The sequence below is a fragment of the Schistocerca cancellata genome, chromosome 4 (genome assembly GCF_023864275.1).
Source record: "Schistocerca cancellata isolate TAMUIC-IGC-003103 chromosome 4, iqSchCanc2.1, whole genome shotgun sequence".
Lineage (NCBI taxonomy): Eukaryota > Metazoa > Arthropoda > Insecta > Orthoptera > Acrididae > Schistocerca > Schistocerca cancellata.
In genome coordinates this window covers 795082297-795107571 of record NC_064629.1, presented here as the reverse complement: position 1 = coordinate 795107571, position 25275 = coordinate 795082297, and the positions used below count along the sequence as shown (strand labels likewise).

Here is a 25275-nt window from a genome sequence, read left to right as displayed (position 1 = left end):
TTGATTTCCAACGCATATCATTATTATGAGTTTTTTTTATTAAGAAGATCAGTAATAATAAAAGACATAAATACTTAGTTTAGAGAAACAGTATCACACAATTTGAACTTCAAAAAGTCTTTCAATTGAACAGGATACATTTATCATATCGAATGATACATTGGAATCAACAAATCTGAAATTATTAACACTGCGAATATTTTGTGATATAACTAATGTCGATGACTATGTGAAACATATTCGCGTGCGAAAGCTGAAATATTGTACAATTGAGGACATAGCTGGTTGATGACTTTTATCTTAATTCATCAAAAGCTTGAAATTACATAGATGCCTGCAATTACTTCAGTAGCGATTACTGCTCTGTTACTTAGGCTAAATAACTGCAGGAAACATTAGACTTCAACGCACCAGAAAAACACGAGAAGAGTTCGGTATAGAACGACCAATATACATGTATATTTAAATATAGGATGGCTGCAGAGTATGACGAAACGTAGATGAAAAACTATTCTGCACAGTCATATACGAGGAGTTCGGGTATTCATAGATACTCATTTCCTTGCTTTGATATTTTCTTCAGTATTAAGCCATGATCAGTTAGTTAGAAACCTCATTTTAAAGATCAGCTTTGAAATTTCTTAAGTAAGATTTAACCAATTTGACATGCTATTCAAGAAGAATTTCGACAAGAAACGGTAACGTAGATTTTGCAATACATGGGCCTCGCTTCAAATAATTTAGGGGAATGCAGGAGGGAAATATGTTCAGAAACTACTGATATTTCGACAGGTGAACACCCCGAATGATTTTGAAGATTCACTATGCTGGGAAACTTTAAAGTTTCAGATAAAGAATATGAAGTTACGTCAGAATTCAAGACACTATTCGCTTGGAGCCTTCTCAGATCCGCAAATAAACTAAGAATTCCTCAAACGTAAATGCCATGTGTTTAGTATTGTACGATATTTCCTCAGAGTTCACAAACCATTACATAAACGGTGTTTACCCAATACCTAGTGAGCTTTGGAAGCGATCCCCGTCCGGACAATATCCTACTCATATGTGATGGCATCTCCTAGAAACAGTCAGCGCGAATGTGAGGTTGCAAATGAGTCTGCTACAGTGAACTACGGATTGCTCGCGAATACGCTGTGTGCGAAGTTCTGCACGGAGAAAATGTTGACACAGCGGTGTTTGCGAGAACTTGTCCTTTACTGAAGCGGAAGTCAGATATAAGGAGCGCGAGGCCGTAACGTGGAGGAACTGCAGACAACCTCTGATGTCTGCTGTGCTACACGCCATTCTCAGGATTTCATTTGTACACAACATTTGCGGGATTTTCGTTGGACTGAGGTACTTTTACGACCTGCCTTCGTCGTCGTCGCTGCAGACCATAAACAGGATCTGAAGGCGGAGCACTACTGCAATCTCAGTGAGAAACTCATTTGGATAACCTTCGTACGAAATGCTTCGGACTTATCTCAACCACCTAACCAAAACATTTCCCATAACGGGCCCCATTATTTCTCATCTATCTTGACAGTTATAGCATTCGCGACCTAAATCTGTTGTTTTTATAAACATAGAGCTATGAAATCAACTCCCTAAAGAGCGGAAGTTACGGAAAATGAAAACCATGCCGGCCCTGCACGTAAGGGGAGGTACATAACGTACATACAGACTGCCTGGACATTGTGAACTATCGTATAGGCTGCAACGATTGAAAATTAAGGAGTTTTGACGAAGCAAATGAATAGTGTGATAAAACATAGCAAGAGATTAAAACTGTCAACTAGACCTTGCCTTTCACTTCCAATACGCCTATCAACTAGCCTACCCAGTCTTGTCCCACGGACCAAGCTGTAATCTATCAACGCTTCCATTCTACTCCTGAAGCGTCGACATCTCTGTTGGTCGGACTGAAAACCACAGCCTTTTTTGTTTTTGTTTTGAGGCTTTCCAAATCTCTATTGTGAATCTAGTATTTGTTAACGATATAATAGATGATGCTAGACTGAAAGTTGGACTCTTATGTGAGACATACGTTGATAGAGCTTCTGGTAAGATCTTTCTCTTTTTCCTCTCAGATCATCAGGCTTATGAGTAGTTTTATGCAGTCCACCTCGAATTCATCTCTGCCGCTGCCACTATCTTCCTCTCAGACTAGTACTTACACCAACTGCTTTGAGTTACCTTTCGTGTATATTCCAATCTCCCTCTATAACCACGGGAGCATTTTCCTGATGTCTTAACGCACTTCCTGTCGTCTTCTTCCTTCTTCTAGGTAATGTTGCCCGTATATTCATTTCCATACCAATTCAGTGTAGAACGTCATTTCCTATTTTTTTCAGCCCACTGAATTTTCAGTGTCCTCTTCTTGCACTACATTCGAAAGGCTTCGGTTCTCTTCTTGCCGAGTTTTCATTTCGATTCAATGCTTGTGCCATGCCCGCTGATGTGCTAAGCGCACTAATTAAAGGGTTTTTAGAACCAAAGACGCAATTAAACCATTCTGCCGAAGCATTTCCAATCAGAGGTCAGTCAAAATGACAGGACAATCTGAAGGACCAACGTTGGAAAAGATGCTGTTAGTTATAGACAGACGAAGAGGAACCACGGATAACTATCAATAAAGACAACACTAAATGCGTATGATGAGGATGACGACGTCGTGTGACGAGGGCCTCCCGTCGCGTAGACCGTTCGCCTGGTGCAAGTCTTTCGATTTGACGCTACTTCGGCGACTTGCGCGTCGATGGGGATGAAATGATGATGATTAGGACAACACAACACCCAGTCCCTGAGCGGAGAAAATCTGCGACCCAGCAGGGAATAGAACCCGGGCCCTTAGGATTGACAGTCTGTCGCGCTGACCACTCAGCTACCGGGGGCGGACACTAAACGCGTAAAATATGCTGAGGCAAGACTGATAATTTTAAGTGTAAAATGTGTTTCCACTGCCTAGATATATACATGGGACTGGTCCTTCACCGGAATGTGCTAGATTATATTTATTTGTAATTCATTTTACAAAACTGTTACAAACAAACGCGAAGCAGAACGACGTTTTAGACTGCTGAAAAGTACTAATGTAAGAAGCACAACATTTCAGGATGGGTCGCCTGAGGATTTAGACGTGCTTTTGTACACTGTAAATTACCGCACAGCCATAACGCTTCATTAATATACACTGAGGTGACATAAGTCATGTGATAACGATGTGCACACATACACTACAGGCCATTAAAATTGCTACACCAAGAAGAAATGCAGATGAGAAACGGGTATTCCTGGGACAAATATATTATACTAGAACTGACATATGATTACATTTTCACGCAATTTGAGTGCATAGATCTTGAGAAACAGTATCCATAACAACCACCTCTGGCCGTAATAACGGCCTTGATACGCTTGGGCATTGGGTCAAACATGGCTTGGATGGCGTGTACAGGTACAGCTGCCCCTGCAGCTTCAACACGATTCCACAGTCCATCAAGAGTAGTGACTGGCGTATTGTGACGAACCAGTTGCTCGGTAACCATTCACCAGACCTTTTCAGTTAGTGAGAGATCTGGAGAATGTGCTGGAGAGGGCAGCTGTCGAACATTTTCTGTATCAAAAAGGCCCGTACAGGACCAGCAACATGCTGCACGATCCGTTACAGCCATGCGAATAGGATGCCTTTCATCTCGACTGCTAGTGATACGAGGACGTTGGGATCCAGCACTTCGTTCTGTATTACCCTCCTGAACCCACCGATTCCATATTCTGCTAACAGTCATTGGATCTCGACCAACGCGAGCAGCAATGTCGCTATACGATAAACCGCAATCGCGATAGGCTACAAAGTTCAAATGGTTCAAATGGCTCTGAGCACTATGGGACTTAACATGTGTGGTCATCAGTCCCCTAGAACTTAGAACTACTTAAACCTAACTAACCAAAGGACATCACAAACAGCCATGCCCGAGGCAGGATTCGAACCTGCGACCGCAGCAGTGACGCGGTTCCGGACTGAGCGCCTAGAAACGCACGGCCACCGCGGCCGGCAACGATAGGCTACAATCCGACCTTTATCAAAGTCGGAAACGTGATGGTACGCATTTCTCCTCCTTACGCGAGGCATCACAACAACGTTTCACTAGGCAACGCCGGTCAACTGCTGTTTGTGTATGTGAAATCGGTTGGAAACTCTCCTCATGTCAACAAGTTGTAGGTGTCGCCACCGGTGCCAACCTTGTGTGAATGCTCTGAAAAGCTAATCATTTGCATATCACAGCATCTTCTTCCTGTCGGTTAAATTTCGCGTCTCTAGCACGTCATCTTCGTGGTGTAGCAATTTTAATGGCCAGTAGTGTACATATGGTGGTAGTATCGCGTACACAAGGTATAAAAGGGCAGTGCATTGTCGGAGCTGTCATTTATACTCAGGTGAATCATGTGAAAAGGTGTCCTATGTGAATATGGCTGCACGACGGGAATTAACGAACTTTGAACGCACATTGGTAGTTGGAGCTAGACGCATGGGACATTTCATTTCGGAAATCGTTAGGGAATTCAATATTTCGAGATCCACAGTGTAAGAGTGTGCCGAGAATACCAAATTACAGGCATTTCCTCTTGTAACGCCGGAAATGCATATCCTTCTATTTCCATCTATTGTACTATAATTTTTTTCCTTATTTTGTCACCTGAAGATATGATATTTCTGTCTCTTTATATATTGTAATTGTGTTACTGTTTGTATATATATATTTATGCATTTATGTTGATGTATAATTGGTTTGTTTTGTAAATATTATTTGTATTTTTACGCTGGGTCTTGCCTAGGGAAAACTATGCTATCGAACGATTACATCGATAGGTCGTGTGGAGAACCAAAGTGTTTACGATCTTTGAGAGTGAACTCTGCCGCGTGGAGCGCGGGTATGGTAGAGTCTGGCTGGAGTAGTGCAGTGGAGCAGGTGTGTTGTGTGACGCTCCCGCGAGTTGCCGCGCTTTCGGGGTTTGGCAGCATGTAATTGCGCTCGAATTGCCATGATAGTTTCTGACACGGTGTAGCGGACGGGAAGCATTAGCTGGCGCACATCAAGAGCCCGTTTCGCCTGGTGACCGTGTCGAGAAGCAGGCGCGCCAACATCCAGCTTCTGCAACAGCGACGGCCGACAATGAGTGACTGTCGTCACCTGCTCGATCGACGGCTTCAAACCTTCAATCAACCAACAAGGAAGACTGGAAGCACGTAAAGTTTTAGAACTGTATGGCAGACTTCAGCTTTTAAAATTGTTGCATCACAAAATTACAGCAACTTTGCATGAACCTTTGTTGCTCATTGTCCCAATTGCATTACCAAGCAGGGTCCCTTCCTTTTCCGGAATGAACCAGAGTGTCGTTGAAATTCAAACGCCAGCATTAAAGTAATATCATTCGATTTCACTGCTTTAATTTCAAAGTTCAGTTAAGGTATTCATAGCTGGCTACAATATTTAGATTACACAAGCACAAATTAAGAGTGCGAGTTTTGTTACCGTATTTTAGCTTACCTGTGACTGCAGCTCAGCTTGGTACGTACTAAATTTTACTATTGTTAATTGTTCAGAATCATTTAATTCAAGTTCAAAGTTAAATCTCTTATTTCTAAATTGCGTAGATTCAAGTAGCTTTTGAAATGATTGCTGAGGTAGCCCAAGACTAACCGTATTTTACTGAATTTCGATGTGCTTCAGAAACAAAGCTCACTATTAATTTCAGTCACTAAATTAACGTTCAATTTTCCGGTTTTATTAATTCTTTTGCTAAATTAAGTCAGAGTGTAGCGAAATTTATTAGTTCTGACAAACTTTCAGTTTTCACACTAAACGTGTCAACCTTCAGTTGCCACGCTTCTAGTGCTAATTATATGTGTAATAACCTTTCTTTTTCAGTTACTATAGTAATTGTCCATAGGACTGGCGACCGTAATTTCCCCCAAATCTCAAATATCTAATTACCGCTAGTTAATTGTTAACGTAACGGCCGCACATTTACTTTCTTTATTAACTTTACCCCTTTTCAAAATTAATTTCCACTAGTTTCATTTGCATTTTTCCTTTCATTTAGATGTAACCCTTTCCTCCCTGTTTACCGACAGATTAACTTCTGTGACGATTGCTTTTCCCAAATTTCCATTAGGTACACGCGGTTTAATTTTTCACTGTCATTAAGGTCGGTAAGCGAGGGGGAGGTTACACTCTCACCACGCGCAACGCAGTGGCCGATTGCCTTTACTTAACGCCCGAGAGCAGCGACGTTTGTGCAGTCAGTGCTGACAGCACGCCTTGAAATAACCTCAACCGTATCCGTTAAGACATTGGGGCGAAGTTTGACGTTAATGTCCTATGGCAGCAGACGACCGATCCGAGTGCCTTTGCAAATAGCACGACATCGCCTGCACCGCCTCTCCTGGGCTCGTGTCCATATTTGTTCAACCCTAGACGAATGGAAAACAGTGGTCCGGTCAGATGAGTCTCGATTTTAGTTGGTGAGAACTGATGGTAGGGTTCAAGTGTGGCGCAGAACCCACGAAGCCATTGCTTCAGTTTGTCAACAAGGCACTGTGCAACCTGGTGGTGGCTCTATAACGGTGAGGGCTGTGTCACATGGAGTGGACGAGGCCCTATAGTACAACTTAATCGTTCATAGACCATTTCCAGCCATTCGTGGACTTCATGTTCCCAAACAACAACGGAATTTTTAGAGATGTCCATGGTCCATATCAATGGACCGCAATTGTTCGAGATTGGTTTGAAGAGGATTCTGGCCATTTCGAGTGAATGATTTGACCTCCCAACTCGCCCGACGTAAACAGCTTAGAACATTTGTGGTATATAATCGAGAGGTCAGTTCGTACACATAATCCTGCACTAGCAACAGTTCCGCAAGTATGGACTGCTGTAGAAGCAGCAGCATGGCTCAATAGGAGAGTTCCAACGAATTGTTCATAGACCATGCCACGTCGAGTTGCTGTAATAGGCTGGGAAAAATAGTGTCTGACACGATACTAGGAGGTATGGCTTTTGTCACCTCAGTGTAGTTACTCATAACTTAATATGTTAACTGATTTACTTCTCTTTATTTCTGATGTCTCTTTCTTTTCGTAAATCATCAGTTACGAACACTACCTTAGCCTTTTTTCCATTTTGATTTAGCAGTTTATTGTTGTATTTTTGGTACTATTCGTGATTAGCGTGGTTTATGGTATTTTCCGATTTTATTACTTTCATCTTACTTTTAATATTGTAGAGTGTAAATTATTTGAGTCACGTTTATTAGGATTCGTCTTCCTAACCGCCACTCCACTGTCCCATGATTGCTGCGGACACAACTGACCTTGGCTACAATACCTCCCTTTTTCCCCGCAGCTGGATAACTCGGTTTTGCCCGCTATAAATCTGCTCTCTCCTTACCCAGTGATTTTGTGAATCTTTGCCCGTATTTGATCAGTGATCGAGAGCCGGATGTCGTATCCTCAAGTGTGCTGTATCTGAAAGCAACATGCTCCACGTTGCACATGCAAACTTCCAATCTGTATCACCTCGTCTCAGCGTGTTCCGCCGTATGTTTCAAAATATAGACGCTTCTATAATACTTCTGTCATACACCTGGCTCAAGCCAAGCATTCCCAGCTGTGTAAATCTCGATATCTGTGTCTTTCTATGTCACGACACATGTTGGTTTAGTGATTTGGGGGAGAGAACCAGACTGCGAGGCCATCTGTCCCATCGGGTTAGGGAAGGATGGTGAAGAAAGTCAGCTATGCCCTTTCAAAAGGAACCATCCCGGCATTTGTCTTAAGTGCTTTAGGGAAATCACGGTAAACCTAAATCAGGATTGCCAGACGCGGGTTTGAACCGTCGTCCTCCCGAATGCGAGTCAAGTGTGCTAACCACTGCGCCATCTCGCTCTGTCCACGCCAGATGTACCTAACAGTGAGGTGGAGTGGGGGCATACATGTGCTCTTATTTGTAACCTACCACGCTACACATATCCAAATGGACTGAAGAGCCAAAGAAACCGGTACACCTGCCCAATATCGTGTAAGGCCCCCAAGAGCACGCAGAAGCACCGCACCATGTTGTGGCATGACATCGACTAATGCCTGAATTAGTGCTGGAGGGAACTGACACCATGAATCCTGCAGAGCTGTCCATAAATCCGTAAGAGTGTGAGGGGGTTGGAGATCTCTTCTGAACAGCACGTTGCAAGGCATCCCAGATATGCTCAATAATGTTCATGCCTCGGGAGTTTAGTGACCAGCGAAAGTGTTTAAACTCAGAAGAGTGTTACCGGAGCCACTCTGTAGCAATTCTGGACGTGTGGGGTGTCGCATTGCCCTGCTAGAATTGCTCAAGTCCGTCGGAATGCACACTGGACATGAATGGATGCAGGTGATCAGACAGGATGCTTACGAACATGTGTCACCTGTCAGAGTCGTATCTAGACGTATCAGGTGTCCCAAATCACTCGAACTGCACAGCCCCACACGTCTCCAACAGCTTGAACAGTCCCCAGCTGACATGCAGGGTCCATAGATCCATGAGGTTTTCTCCATACACGTACACGTCAATCCGCTCGATAGAACTGGAAACGAGACTTGTCCGACCAGGCAACATGTTCCCATTCATCAGCTGTATAATGCCGGTGTTGACGGCCCGAGGCGAGGCGTAAAGCTTTGTATCGTGCAGTCATCTAGGGTACACGAACGGGCCTTCGGCTCCGAAAGCCCATATCGATGATGTTTCCTTGAGTGGTTCGCACGCTGACCCTTGGTGATGGTCCAGCACTGTAATTTGCACCAATTTGCGGAAGGAATGCACTTACGTTACGTTCAACGATTCTCTTCAGTCTTTGTTGGTCCCGTTCTTGCAGGGTCTTTTTCCGGCAGCAGCGATGTCGGAAATTTGCTGTTTTACCGGATTCCTGCTATTCACGGTACAAGCGTGAAATGGTCGTACGGGAAAATCCCCACTTCATCGTTACCCCGTAGATGTTGTTTCCCGTGTCTCGTGTGACGACTAAAACACCATGTTCAAACTCACTCAAATCTTGATAACCTGCCATTGTAGCATCAGTAAACGATCTAACAACTGTGTCAGGCACTTGTTGCCTTATATAGGCGTTGCTGACCGCAACGCCGTATTCTGCCTGTTTACACATATCTGTATTTCAATACGCCTACCTATATCAGTTTCTTTGGCGCTTCAGTAATATATATATTGTCGGTGCTTGATCGAGCAAGAAATACCTGTATTGAACTGATTGTTATCCACTCCAGGCAGCAAGGAAGTCAGAGTTCTCACAAGGTATGGCCCACTAGTGCTACAGCAAAATAAGAAGCCAGCCATATGTGGACTTGATATTGGTTAGTATCCGTAGAGTCAGGATTCAGTTCCCACTTCAGGCGGAAGTTTCTGATAGGCACTATGTGATCCTATCTACCCCTGATTATACCAAGTGAAGAACATATGATTCAATCTCGATTTTAGGTTCACATTGAACGTGATTCCTTTCGGTACCAACTACTCGTTAGGCTGAGCAATGACAGAGATGTAAGTGACAAAGTGTAGAATCTCTGTCACCAGTAACCTTTCTTACACCAGTATTTTTATTTTAAATAAAGAGCCATACACCATGTAAAGTCACAGGGCACTTATTCTATCTTTTATTTCAGATTGAGATATTGAATTTATTGGTTCTGTTTGCACGCGATTTGATACTTTCATGACAACATTTTGCCATCAATTCGTTGTTTGCTCAAGGTTCCAAACTCCTCGAGTTCTCCACGTACGGCGCGTGTCAGCGTTTGAATCCCGGCTCGGCACAAAAATTTCCGTAAGAGCGGACCTACCTGCTGAGGGAATTTATTTTGGATTTCACGACTTTTCATTCATTATCAATAACGATATGTGAGGGTTTCGACTCCCGGAGAGAGGCAGATATTTTCGTCACATCATTTCAAGTTCACACATGTCACTCCTGGCTACTGGTGAAAAATAATTCGACAGTTAACGTGTCTTGTTGTGTAGTCAACAACGATATGTCCGGGGATTCGATTCCCAGTCATCACTGTACTCATCGTCGTGTCACTTCTAATTTAAACATGGCACACATCTCGCTCCTGGTGAAAAAAACCTATATTTAATGTCCATTCTTGGCTAGAAAACCAGAGCGATAAGTACCTTGTTAGAATCCCAGGAAGGCAGAAATTATTAACTTTCTCGTCTCTGCAGTTGCAAATATCTCGCTACTGCTGAGAAAATTCGAGATCTGGAATTTGTCTGTGCTTACATAACAGTCGGATAAGGTAATGGGTCGAATCGCCATCCAACATATACAGTGCGTCATTTCAAGTTTGTTACATGGGAATGAAACCATATTAAACATCTTTCGTGGTTCGTTAACACGGACAACAGTTCCTGTGTTGTTGCCTCGATCCAGAACAAAACTTCTCGTCATGTAATTAAAAGTTTACATTTGCTGACTGATACCGGCTAAAAATGTATGATATGACGTCTCTTGATTGTTAGTCAGCAATTACGATTAGTGTTGTGGTCGAGTCTCACAAAATATAAATAACTTACATTTTTAATGTCACTTTGTGTTTCATAATTAGTACGAGAGGTGGTTTTCGAACTGCACATAGATCAGCATGTCCTCATGAAGACTATGAAATTAGTAATGATACGTTGTTGACGGTGAGCTTTCGATAGAGCGCTAGAGCGCTTTTCTGAGTGGTTAGTTCATTAATTAATTTATGCCAAAGCACTTGTCAAGTGAACGACGGTTAATAGATGGTGGGATAGTTGTTTAGGGAACAAGAATTCAAGAGACGGATGTGCTAGAGTTACGGTCATTATTTGTGTCAGGTACTAATGAGTGTGGTAACACTTTACAAATGTCACTTCTTGAAATAAATTTAAGTTTACGAGCGTTAAAGAGTGTATCAGGTATTCCTCGATGTTTACAGAATCGCGGTATGTTAATTTATATCTGGAGGTATCGCCATACGGAACAGTGTTTCCTAATGGTCACTTTTGGTAAATATTTTGTATAGTCAAATGACTGTATCAAAACGAGATTAGAGGACCTGCAAGACAGTGACGTTATGTGGGATGCATACAAATCAGGCGAAACGCAATTTAGGACGTTCGGATACTTTTGAGCATGATAATACATATAAATCCGATGTTTCAGTAAATTATTAAGCACTGAAGTATTCTAATTTTGTATGTGGAAGTAAATGTCCCTGTATGACTTGTATCATCTTCGGTAATCTGAAATTCTACAGGTACCATTTGTAGGTAACCTTCACACATGTAATATTACAGTGTGTAGTAGCATGTTAAATAAACAAAAATATAGTAAATAATAAGAGCTAAATATTCTAGGGGACACAATTACATATTGTATCCCAGAAAATTGATGGTTATCCAGTCACCTACAGAAGTGGGCGAGAATTCTCTAATGGATAAAATCTGTTTACTCCAGATTCTAGGGGAAGGTGGTAAGTGCCCCCTGTTGCCTTCTCTCTTACTCACCTTACGGACGGCTGTGTTTGTGTGTCTCAATTTTAGACACTTATCTTGCCTCTTTAATATATCCGTATTCGAAATGGGGCGGGGGGGGGGGGGGGGGTTGTTAGATATTACAAGCTCAGTGAGAGTTGTGGACCTCACTTCCGATTATCGACTTTCTTGGTTCCCACACTTGAAGGATTAAAATGCCAGAGTCCTATAGGTGTGAAATATTGTGATACGTCTGAGCCGTCAGTTATGGGAAGAGGGCTGAACATGTCTGCTTCAGCCAACAATGCTTTTTTACGACAACATCTCAACTATGGCTCCACACTTCACTGCTCAGTTATGTCATCATATCTGAAAATCATCGATGGTATTCACGATGAGGGAATTAAGCTGTTACTGTGGATATACAGGGTGTCCCAGCTATCTTGTCCACCCAAAATATCTCTGGAACAATAACAGCTATTGGAAAACGACTTTCACCGATATCAATGTAGGGCTGGAGCCCATGAATGTACGTATTTGGAAACATTCTAAAACGAAAGCATATGTGTTTTTTAACACAAACTCATGTTTTTTTAAATGGACCTCCTATATTTTTTCTTCAGCAATCCGTAGCATGACAAAGCACATACACAATGGCGTTGATTGCATCGCAATATTCCCATTACATCCCGAGATATTGAGACGCGAAGTTGACGCTTGAAACACCCGACATGCGCTGCTAGCGCACGTCCTGAGGCTCAGGCGTGAACCCCATGCTGCCCGTAATCGCGATGTTTTTGACATGTGTAATCACACCTCCATACTTATCAAGAGGTCCGAAACGAATAATACGGTCTGCTGCCATCAACTCTCATAAGCACATAATGGTTTCCCTCTTGCACGTTTTACGTATCTACGTACACAATATGAACCAGTACCGATCGGTGTACACCCGTCAGGTTGTCTTATTTATCCTGCACACCCAAAATAGGTTTATCTAATGCGTTATATGACCCATTGTGCCTGTCGCGCAGGGCCTGGCTCTACCTAGTCAAGTGTCCAACGTAGTTCCCACTACTGCCACAGCTACCACTTCGCCTTGTTTATGATTTGCGACCCATGCAAACTCCTGCACACCACCACCCTCCGAGCATCCTATTTGTTGTTGCTTTGGCGTGCAGTACACCGCTTGCCAGTGTAGTCGTGCATCAGAGTAATCTAGTGACGGCACGGAGGCAGTACACATTGTGAATTAACGTTGTGTTGTGGAACTTATACTGTACAGTATAATGTACACACATGAAGATATGGTAGAAATGCTGCTGATCTATGGAGAATGTACGTTGATGGGAAATACATTATGAGATTGCTTGTTTGTTGATAGTACCGTTAGCAAACATTATGATTATTAAGTTAATATGTCTGTTTTCTACCCTACTCTACATACCTGTACTGTACCCTGTTGTAGGTGGACGAAATGCTGTTCAGGCAGAACGACTGTACAGAAGACGATTCCCTGACAAGCCATCGCCTTCGCGCCGGATGTTTGGTCGTCTCACATCTCGTCTACGTGAAACGGGAAGCTTAAATCCAAGATCTCGACATCGTCCTAGAACACGCACAGATGAACGTGCTGAAGTTGCTGTGCTCGCTACCATAGCTGTGAATCCTCAAATCAGCACACGTCAAATTGAACGTGAAGTTGGTGTGTCGAAATCAAGTGCACAGCGTATTCTTAAACGTCATAAATTTCATCCTTACCATGTTCATTTACACCAGGATCTTCATGGAAATGACTTCCCTCAGCAAAAACTTCTGACTAATCCAAATTTTTTGCAGATGTTCTCTTTACCGACGAGGCATCATTCTCCAACAAAGGAATTGTCAATATGAGGAATATGCATTATTGGTCAACAGACAATCCAAAATGGCTCCGTCAGGTAGAGCATCAACGTCCATGGAAAGATAATGTTTGGTGTGGGATTATTGGAGATACCATTATCGGCCCTTTCTTTATAAATGGCATCCAAGATGGCAGACAATACTCCAGATTTATACGACACAATCTTCCCGTTCTCTTGGACACCGTACCTCTGAACCGGAGAATGGTCATGTGGTATCAGCATGACGGATGCCCTGCACATAACGCCTTACGTGGAGGTGGCCCAGTTAGGTGGCCTGCCCGATCTCCGAACCTTACACCGCTGGATTATTTTCTTTGGGGAGCAGTGAAGGATGCTGTTTACCAACATGAACCAACAACACCAAAGGACATGAAGCAACGCGTTATTGATGCTTGTACAGCCATCAAAGAGGAAACAGTAGCACGAAGTAGGGCATCCTTCATCTGAAGAGTGACCCTATGTATGCAAGCCAATGGGCATCACTTTGAGCATGAGATGTGAACGCTATGTTTAGTATGTAGTGCTGGTATTACAGTGGAAGTTTCTACAAAGGGCCATTTTACCCCAGTGAAGTTAAGAAACATTTGTTTGCAACAATTTGTCATTTAACGCATTAGATAAACATAACATTGATAATTATGTGATAATAAAACTAATTGGTTAAACATGTTTACATTCATCTTCTATGTACTACCTGAACTTCCCAAATCAAAACATTTATACCTAAACAACGGTAAAACTTTTAGTCCACTTGCTCGTTTCACTAAAACCATCAACATGAATTTTACTATTACGAGTGAATGATTAACTGTCACTTGCGCTAGATCTACAGTAAAGTAAAGTTTTAACGTTGAACGGCATTAGCTTTTTAGTAACGGATTAACGATAAGCGAAGTTAACTTTGTGACTAACGTTGCGGTATACAGATATGTTACAGAACCGCATCACCCCTAGCCTATGGGATAAATACCTGCTGGAATGTACGACGTTAATGCAGGATGGCAGCAGACCGTATTATTCGTTTCGGATCTCTTGATAAGTATGGAAGTGTGATTACGCATGTCAATCACATCGCGATTACGGGCAGCATGGGGTTCACGCCTGAGCCTCAGGACGTGCGCTAGCAGCGCATGTCGGGTGTTTCAAGCGTCAACTTCGCGTCTTAATATCTCGGGATGTAATGGGAATATTGCGATGCAATCAACGCCATTGTGTATGTGCTTTGTCATGCTATGGGTTGCTGAAGAAAAAATATAGGAGGTCCATTTAAAAAAACATGAGTTTGTGTTAAAAAGCACATATGCTTTCGTTTTAGAATGTTTCCAAATATGTACATTCATGGGCCCCAGCCCTACATTGATTCCGGGAAAGTCGTTTTCCAATAGCTGTTATTGTTCCAGAGATATTTTGGGTGGACAAGATAGCTGGGACACCTTGTATAAGGTCAGTTTGGCTCCCAGCCTATGTGCTGGAGTATCCCCACTTGCGATCTGGCGGCAGCTCATCATAGAGCGTCGTGCGTACAGGTTATTGTCAACCCAGAGCCAGACCGTTGTTCGCCTTCCAACGGGACGAATATAATGAACGAGGCCATTTTGGATTCACGCTCAGTAGGGCCTAGTGGCACTTGGTGGTACTGATAGTGACGCTCAAAAACATTTTAGACATATAATGGCGCAGAAAGAACTTATCTTCAGATTACGCTATGAAATCAACGTTTCCAGAATTTTAGCAGTGCATTCCAACAATTTTCTAATTTACTCCCATTGGTCCAGCCAGTACACATTCAAATGTTTACTCAAGATACGCCTACCCAATTAATTCATTGTATTTGGTGGTGAATTATATGTTTCCTCAGCTCACTGAGACAGATATAATAGTGGCACCTAATTCTTTATCTATTTTATCCCTCCCCCCTCTTCCCTCCCAAACTATCCTTGAGGGAAAGTTGTATACATCCAGCAGATATAAAAGTGCAGGAGAAGAAGACGTAGACCGGATGGATTCAGGACTCGTCTTAATTCAGAGTAACGAAACAACGTATGATATAACCAAGGACACCTGAATGGAAAATTCTGTGGCGCAATTGCACTCCTCTTACATGCCGTCACCACACTGTTGAGGTACAGATTCATACTTCAAAAGGAGAAAGAGTGACTAGGGTTCAACAATAACAAGCCGAAGTCGGTGAAGCCAATGATTCGGCGGTGTCACTCGTGCTACTGAGGTACTGAGACGAGATGAAGTGATTTTAACGCGCCTTCGTGATTTAGTCTCTACCTTAGGTGGCAATGAGACGAATGTGGTACGGTTTTGGTACTTTGTATCATGTCTGATCTTTTACGTAAGTTGTGAAGTAAAATATTTGAATATGTTTCCTGTTTGGCTGCTTAACCCAATTTCTTCTCAATTATCAGCCGGTGACTGTAGCTGTTTCAGTATTTTAGCGACTACGTTGTGACTTTATTTGTATTTTAATAATGGATTTCAGACTAAGATGTTACAGTGAATATTAGATATTGTGCTCCTGTGAGATTGCTAAAACTCCAATTGAATCTCTTAGTATGAAGTTTTAAACATTTTAGTCACATTGGTCACAAAACATTTTTGTAAAGCAGCTAACAACCTCGTCACAGGGGAAACTAATCATTATTGAAAAGTGAAAATCGATAACAGGCATTGACAATGACGAAACTATTTCTATTGGTTAATCAGATTATGTCGAGGCGTCAGTTCTATTGTACTCGTGTTATTTAGTGAAGAACATAATTTTTTTCTTAAGGATGTAATAGATGTCTCTCTACACCGATAAGGATTCGGTTTTCTTACATAGATAATTAGATAATTGGGAATAAAGAAATGTAATACATCAAAAAATATTCTTGATGATGCTATTGTGAAACTGTTCTTTAAGTTTGTAAAATATAAGGATGTGTAAACGTAAACTGCATTACCTAAATTCAAGTAGAATTTCGATTCTGTACTATGTAGTATGTAAGTAACGAGATTCAAGGGGCTTTGTTTCATTCGTAGCTATAGATAGCACGAATAATTCTCCCTGTAGGGAGCACAAATGCTGTGTGAAAATTTCTAGTTATTGTTGTTTGCCCACTGGATTACCCAATGTAGAATGTTTGTTAGCCGAACTGATATAGAAATGAAGTGGGGATGGTGGATCGTTGTTTGATATATTAAAAGTACTGAAAAATTTAGAAATTCTGTTCCATTTCCTTCATTATATTCATTCTTTTCTTCTTTGTGTCTCTTGCTCTACACAAACAACTGATTTGCTTATGCTTATAGTACTAAAAATCTAGGCTGAGATGAAGAAAACCGAAGCAGATGGGTACAGAAAGTGTTTAAAGTATTTTCATACAATGACGCCTTCAGTCACATTGAAACAGTGGTTTACTGGAGAAAGTACGATAAGTAAAATAAGATAAAAAATTACTGAGATAGTTAAGAAAAAGAAAACTTAATTATGGAGTTTGGTGTTAGGAGGAGGAAGAGAAGAAACAACAGTGGTAAAGTAGGGACTGGGGGAGACGAGTAAAAGACGAAGATTCCTGGTACAATTCTGCATCTAGAGCACCGCTAACACTTGGGTTAAGAATCAAGAAAGAAAGATGTATACGTGGAAGAGAACTGGAGACATTAGAAGGTTTCGGAATGTTTATATAGTAGTGACACAGAGATTTCGGGACCAGAATTTAAACTATAAGACATTCTACGGGCAGATGCGGAATCTGAGCACAATTTATTGGTGATGAACTGTAGACTGAAACTGAAAAAAATGTAATAGACTTGAAAATAAATGAGATAGGACCTATATAAGTTGAAACAACCAGAGGTTGTTGAGATTTTCAAAGGCAGCACTAGGCAGCTATTGACTGAAACAACGGAAAGTAATACAATAGATGACAAGTGGATAGCTTTGTGGGATGAAATACGAAAGGCAGCAGAATATGAAACAGGTAAATAGGCAAGGCCTATAACAGTATTCTTCACTCAGTCATCCAAATTTATAAAAAAAAAAAATCCCTTACATTTTATCACAACGCAACTGTGACATGCAAAGATTATTCGTAAAACGTGATGTATGTGTTGTTAGAGTGCTTAGCTAGTGTATATTTGTAACTTATGTAAGGAAATATGTGAAATGTATAATTTACTGCCGGCCGCGGTGGTCTAGCGGTTCTGGCGCTGCAGTCCGGAACCGCGGGACTGCTACGGTCGCAGGTTCGAATCCTGCCTCGGGCATGGGTGTGTGTGATGTCCTTAGGTTAGTTAGGTTTAAGTAGTTCTAAGTTCTAGGAGACTTATGTCCTAAGATGTTGAGTCCCATAGTGCTCAGAGCCATTTTTATAATTTACTAAATAACATTTAGTCGTAGATTAATGAAATCAAAATGTCCGTTTATGTAATTTTATATATTTTGTGTTAGTTGTCTTCTGTATAAAATGGTACAGACTTAGGAATAATGTGTAGGATGTGTGTTATGTAAAATATGGAGTTTGTTTGTATTGTACCGACGTTACTGTGGGAAGCGTAAAAGGTGGCTGGCTTGGGATTTCGGCGCGCTCCTTGTAGAGCGATCGGGAACGAGAGGACACGGTCTGCAGGCAGCAGTGAAAGAGGCAACACTCAGGCGGAACAGGCGATGCCTTGCCTGGAAATTGTTGCACAATAGCCTCGAATGACAACTGCTGAATTATTACGGCTTTCGTACATGTTGTTTGGCTATGTTATGGACGTTAAAACGAGCCCAAGAAGAATTAATTAGCTCTTACTTCAAGAAACTTGTACGCTGTACCATACGCATTGTAGCCGCGATTGCTGTCCGCCACAACCAATGCCTACAGCCAACAGGTTACGAACAGTATAATTAAAATTGCAGAAGCGTGAACCGTTAATTGAAACTTAACTGTTTTGAATAATTATTGCCTTAAAACATAAAATTTGGTTCACCCCGTTACTTATTCCTAATCATTCACCTATATAGGGACCTTTCCTGGTGTTTAACTATTCCGAGTAAGCATATTTTAAAAACATTTGAAGTACTTTATTTACTGTCTACAAGCATTAATTTTCATTTTTGAATAAATGTCTGAAAATAATTGTTGTGAACGAATTTTTTAAAAGTGAAAGTGAGTAAATAAGTTTTGAGAAAAGTATAGATAAATTTCTTTCAGTTATAAATGAAATTCAGTAATGAGGCTTACTAACACTGGAATATGGTTTAATATAAATACTGAATGACAAAGTGCAAAGAGTGATGAACAGAAAATTTCTTATGCTATTAGAATATTGAAGTGTTTAATTTGGTGGTTATACAAAATGCAAACACAGAAGTCCCCCCTAACCAATTTCTTTTTTTTTTCTTTTTTTTGCACATAGTAATGATTAAAATTTCGTGGTCTTTCAAAACTATATACACTCCTGGAAATGGAAAAAAGAACACATTGACACCGGTGTGTCAGACCCACCATACTTGCTCCGGACACTGCGAGAGGGCTGTACAAGCAATGATCACACGCACGGCACAGCGGACACACCAGGAACCGCGGTGTTGGCCGTCGAATGGCGCTAGCTGCGCAGCATTTGTGCACCGCCGCCGTCAGTGTCAGCCAAATTGCCGTGGCATACGGAGCTCCATCGCAGTCTTTAACACTGGTAGCATGCCGCGACAGCGTGGACGTGAACCGTATGTGCTGTTGACGGACTTTGAGCGAGGGCGTATAGTGGGCATGCGGGAGGCCGGGTGGACGTACCGCCGAATTGCTCAACACGTGGGGCGTGAGGTCTCCACAGTACATCGATGTTGTCGCCAGTGGTCGGCGGAAGGTGCACGTGCCCGTCGACCTGGGACCGGACCGCAGCGACGCACGGATGCACGCCAAGACCGTAGGATCCTACGCAGTGCCGTAGGGGACTGCACCGCCACTTCCCAGCAAATTAGGGACACTGTTGCTCCAGGGGTATCGGCGAGGACCATTCGCAACCGTCTCCAAGAAGCTGGGCTACGGTCCCGCACACCGTTAGGCCGTCTTCCGCTCACGCCCCAACATCGTGCAGCCCGCCTCCAGTGGTGTCGCGACAGGCGTGAATGGAGGGACGAATGGAGACGTGTCGTCTTCAGCGATGAGAGTCGCTTCTGCCTTGGTGCCAATGATGGTCGTATGCGTGTTTGGCGCCGTGCAGGTGAGCGCCACAATCAGGACTGCATACGACCGAGGCACACAGGGCCAACACCCGGCATCATGGTGTGGGGAGCGATCTCCTACACTGGCCGTACACCACTGGTGATCGTCGAGGGGACACTGAATAGTGCACGGTACATCCAAACCGTCATCGAACCCATCGTTCTACCATTCCTAGACCGGCAAGAGAACTTGCTGTTCCAACAGGACAATGCACGTCCGCATGTATCCCGTGCCACCCAACGTGCTCTAGAAGGTGTAAGTCAACTATCCTGGCCAGCAAGATCTCCGGATCTGTCCCCCATTGAGCATGTTTGGGACTGGATGAAGCGTCGTCTCACGCGGTCTGCACGTCCAGCACGAACGCTGGTCCAACTGAGGCGCCAGGTGGAAATGGCATGGCAAGCCGTTCCACAGGACTACATCCAGCATCTCTACGATCGTCTCCATGGGAGAATAGGAGCCTGCATTGCTGCGAAAGGTGGATATACACTGTACTAGTGCCGACATTGTGCATGCTCTGTTGCCTGTGTCTATGTGCCTGTGGTTCTGTCAGTGTGATCATGTGATGTATCTGACCCCAGGAATGTGTCAATAAAGTTTCCCCTTCCTGGGACAATGAATTCACGGTGTTCTTATTTCAATTTCCAGGAGTGTATGTATGTGGGTGTACTAGCAAAAAGATTCTTGTGTCTTTCTCAGAACCATATCCTCAAAGTTGTATTTATTTGTGAAGTTATATTAGGGAACAGCAGGAAAGTAGGCCAAATTTACTTCTTCTGCTTTTCTGAAAGTTAACCATTTCTTTGCATATATAGGCTGGCGACCGTAAATCCATTAGACAAATCACTTAATGTACTTGGTATAGAAAGATCCGAAATTCAGTATTATTCCATTTTTACTGCGTTTCTTTCTAACAGCTAGAAATCTCTTACGAATAGGAACTAATAGTCTGATTTCCATATCCATTAGTTATACATCACGGTCAAATTCTGTAAAAGAGTTAACATTATACTATAAACACGACTCCCTGTATAATAGTGTTATATGTGGCTTTTCCATTTACATGACACTCGTTAGATTCTTATTCAGTAAAAATCCTTTCACACGTGTAACATTATCGGAACAGTACTAGTATAATAGCAGCCGGTAATGTTATAGGCCTAGTAGAAACCGTTTGATATCACAGGAGATAACGAAATTAATTGCTGAAAGGAGAAAATAAAAAAGTAAGCAAATGAACCAGACTAAAAAGGCTACAAACTTCTAAACAATTAAAATGACAAAAAGAGCTAAACGGCTACGAGGAATGACTCGAGAACAAATGTAAGCTTATATAAGTATGTGTAAGTAGGGGTTATGTGGATACCACCAATAGGAAAATTAAAGAGACCTTTGGAGGAAAGAGATGCAGCTCTATGTGTATCAAGAGTGCAGTTGGAAAACCAGTACTAAGAAATGAAAGGAAAATCGAAAGGTGGAAGGAATATACTGAAGGAAGTATTGCAGAAAGGGAAGAAGAAGTAGATGAAGATGTGATAACTGACACGATGTTGTGAGAAGAATTTGACAGAACACTTAAAGACCTAAGCCTCGTGATGACTGGGTGTTGTGTGCTGTCCTTAGGTTAGTTAGGTTTAAGTAGTTCTAAGTTCTAGGGGACTGATGACCATAGCTGTTAAGTCCCATAGTGCTCAGAGCCATTTTATGAACCTAAGCCGAAATAAGGCTCCTGGCGTAGAGGACATTTCATCAGAACTGCTGATATCCTCTTCTCCCAAGTGTGCAGGATATCTGAGACAGGGCAGAAATGTCAGACTTCACGAAGAATATAATAACTCTAATTCTGAAGAGAGTTGGTATTAACAGGTGGGTGCATTACCAAACTATAAGATGAATATGTTATGGTTGCAAAATACTGTCATGAATTATTTATAGAAGAATGGAAAATCTGGTAGAAGCCGACCTCGGCGAAGACCAGTGTGGGTTCCGTAGAAATGTTGGCACACGCGAGGCAATACTGTCCCTACGACTTATCTTGGAAGATGGATTAAAGAAAGGGAAATATGCGTTTTTAGATTTTGTAAAATGAGAGAAAGCTTCTGACAATGTTGACTGGAATACACTATTTGCGCTCTGAAGGTAGCATTGGTAAAATACAGGGAACGAAAGGTTACATATAACTTGCACAAAACCAGACGGCAGTTGTAAGACTGGAATTGCGGGAAGGGGGAGTAGTTTTTGAGAAGTGAGTAGGACGGGGTTGTAGCCTATCCCTCATCTTATTCGATCTGTACATTGAGGAATAAGTACACGAAACCAAAGAAAAATTTGGGGAAGAAATTAAAGTTCAGGGAGAATAAATAAAAACATTGAGGTTTGCCGATAACATTGTAATTCTGCCAGAGACAGCAAAGGACTTGGAAGTTCCATTGGAATGATTGGGGGTAATTGAATATACTCGAATGAAATCAGAAGAAATTAGACTGCTAGATGAGACGCTAAAAGTAATACGTGAGTTTTGCTATTTGGGCAGCAAAATAATTGATGACGGCTGAAATCGAGAGAATGTAAACGTAGACTGCCAGTGGCAAGAAAAGCATTCCTAAAGAAGAAATTTGCTAACAGTGAAACAAATTTAAGGGTTAGGAAACCTTTTTTGATAGCATTTGTGAGAAGTGTAGCTATATGGAAGAGAAACGTGAACGATAACAATTCAGACAGAAAGCACAGAAGCTTTCGAAATTTGGCGCTGCCGAAGATTGCTGAAGAACAGATGGGCAGATGACCTAACTAATGTGGAGGTACTGAGTAGAATTGGGAAGAACAGAAATTTATGGTGAATTTTGATGAAAAGAATGAATCGGTTAATAGGACACATTATGAGCCATGAAGGACTGTCCATTTAGTATTGAAGGTAAATATGCGGAGTAAGAGACGAGGACAGTAAGTGGGTTCCACCGGATGTGGGCTAGAGTAGCTGTTCGGAGATGAATAGGCTTGCACAGGATAGAGCAACGTGGAGAGTTGCAGCAAACTGACTGAAGACAACAACAACGAGTAAGTAAAGTTTCTTTGACGATTTTATTCCAGAAACAATGCTATCTTTACGTGATTATTTTCGATATATTGCATTGTTTTTACTGAAGTTTGTATGGTGTAACTGCTTCATTTGCAGACATCGTGCAATATAGTACAATAGTTAAAACACTTGAGTAATATTCGGTATGGCGAACCTCAAAGCCCATCCATCTTGATGTAGGATTACTGGTTGCTATAAGGCACCGTAGATGAATACTGAAATGGTTCCTTCAACGAGTCCACGGAGAAGTTCATCCCTCACTCTCTTCGATTGCGCAGTTGGTGCACCTTTAATTATCTCACTATCGTCTCCACAGTTAATTCCAACCATTCTATATCAGAGCTAAGGAATAATTACGTTCTGATATGTATTTATCGTCTACTTGCCTTCTATCCTCTGTTGATTCTGCTTGTGCCACAAGAAAACGGGTAATTCACAATAACTGTGGACATAAATCTTTATTTATTTATCAGCAAATTACACTAATGCGGAGGAAACTACTTCTATTACTGAGCTTCGCTCTTAACAAACTTCAGTATATACGTGGTCATATAATACGTAAAGTATAGCTAAAAGATGCAGCCTGGGGTTGGGAAGATTGCCTGCTTTGACAGACAACCAAGCTATTTAGCGGGGCATGTACGTTGTTTCCAAATCGGATATCCTGCAACTTCATCTCTGCTCGATCGGGGAAAGAGATTTGTTCCTAAGAAAACACTACGTGCTCCCTTCCCTGTATAAGGTATCGAATTTCTGGTTCACGTACTTTACATCTCGACAACGTCCACACTGTTAATTTAGTCAGTTATTGACCTCAGCTGAATATATGGTATTCGCCTGACTGTCATTTAAGGAGCCTTACATTTAAGTTTGTTCACATTTCACCGTACTAACGCTCATCTTTCGTACTTAAGTTACACTCTACTTAACAATGAGTTAAATATTATCAGTTTGTAGTTTAACGCAAACATATTTTCTCTAAAAGTGATATTCTATCCAAAGAATGTAACATATTTCATTAGAGCCCGTGCGTTTACTGCCGCATACTAGGTTAAGAGAACAATATCGGAGGTCAGTGGACTCGCATTCTGGAGGACTACAGTTCAAATCCACCCAGGTTTATGTTTTCCAACCCTCCTCTAAATCTAAGAAATCAACATGTCAAGATGGTACATTCGAAAAAATAAATGCACGGCAGATTTCCTTCGCAGTCCTTCCGATTTCGCGCTTGTTGTCTGACTCGTTCTGACAGAACCTCCTTTAGTTTTTTAGTTTAGTTTATTGGCTTTCGGCCTATTCAGCCATAGCAATAGCGGAATGTCAATGATGGCGCTACGAACGTGAGGGCAACACAACTCCGAGGGCCCGAGCAGAAAAAATCTCTGACCGGGGCTGGCAATCGAGCACGGGTCCCTTCGCTTGGCAACGCGCCACACTGACCGCGCAGCTACCGAGGTGGATCTATCTATTTCCCCTTCCTTTATCTGAAGCTCCTGGTTAATAACGCGAGATCGAAACGTTTACATAGTTTAGTGCTAGAGTGGGGTTCTGTCTGCCTAACTATAAACAATCGCCCTCCTGTGGAGCAAGAAGTGGACTCAAACTTTAACAATGACAACACTTACAATTTGTGTTGGACTTTATAATACACATACCCACAAACACATATGAGATTTACCAACCTGATACGTTTCAAATGTACGATTTCTTGGCTCTGAGGAAGCGTAAGGAGCTACAAATACGTACATGCAAGCAGTTTTCAGTAACCATTTTGGCTGTACCTAAAAAAGTTAGAGCTCAAGTTTTCTCCGTTTTCATATACGTGACACAATAAATATATTTCTTTTATAATTGTTTTAGGGTAGGATATACTGCCGTTCCAGTTCAAGAGTTACCATTTACAATTTGAGTATGACTTCATAATCCACATATCCACTAACTCATATCAGGTTCACCAACCTGATATGTTGCAAGCGTAGATTTCTTTGCTCTGAAGAATCGTAGAGAGTTACAAATACGTACACTCAAGCAATTTTAAGTAACCATTTTGGCTGTACTTACAAATCTCAAGATTTCTCCGTTTACATACATGTGACACAATAAATATTTCCTTTATAATTGTTTTTGCAGTAATACATAATGCCTTCCAGTTTAAGAGTTAACTTTGGTGAATGCGTTTTCACCCCTGCCACCATCGATCCCTGATGAAAAATGAATAAATAATGGCAATTAAGTGAAATTTATTTAGAGCGAAACGCTGTTTACGTTGTTCGATAATTGTATCAAGAGCTTCCCTGCGTTGCCTTTCACGGAAATAACGCTTCATAATTGTTAAAAATGTGTAACACCTGTTAATAGTCACAGCTGTGACGTCATCAGCAGCTGGTCGCTGTCGCGAAACTCCCCGTTTTTTGGTTAATTATAATACTTTGAGTAATTTTTTGAATAATTTATTTTCAATATGTTTTCTAATAGCCCGATAGTAGTCAGTAATAATTGCAAAACAGAACAAAACAAAAATTGTGTTTAAAGTTCTGTCA

The 25275-nt window shown here is 41.8% G+C and overlaps 1 protein-coding gene across 1 annotated transcript in view; it reads right to left on the bottom strand.

Annotated features, from left to right (window-relative positions):
- LOC126184720 (uncharacterized) overlaps nt 1–25275 on the bottom strand; it is a 1073920-nt gene that overhangs the window by 594394 nt on the left and 454251 nt on the right. The window lies entirely within an intron of this gene.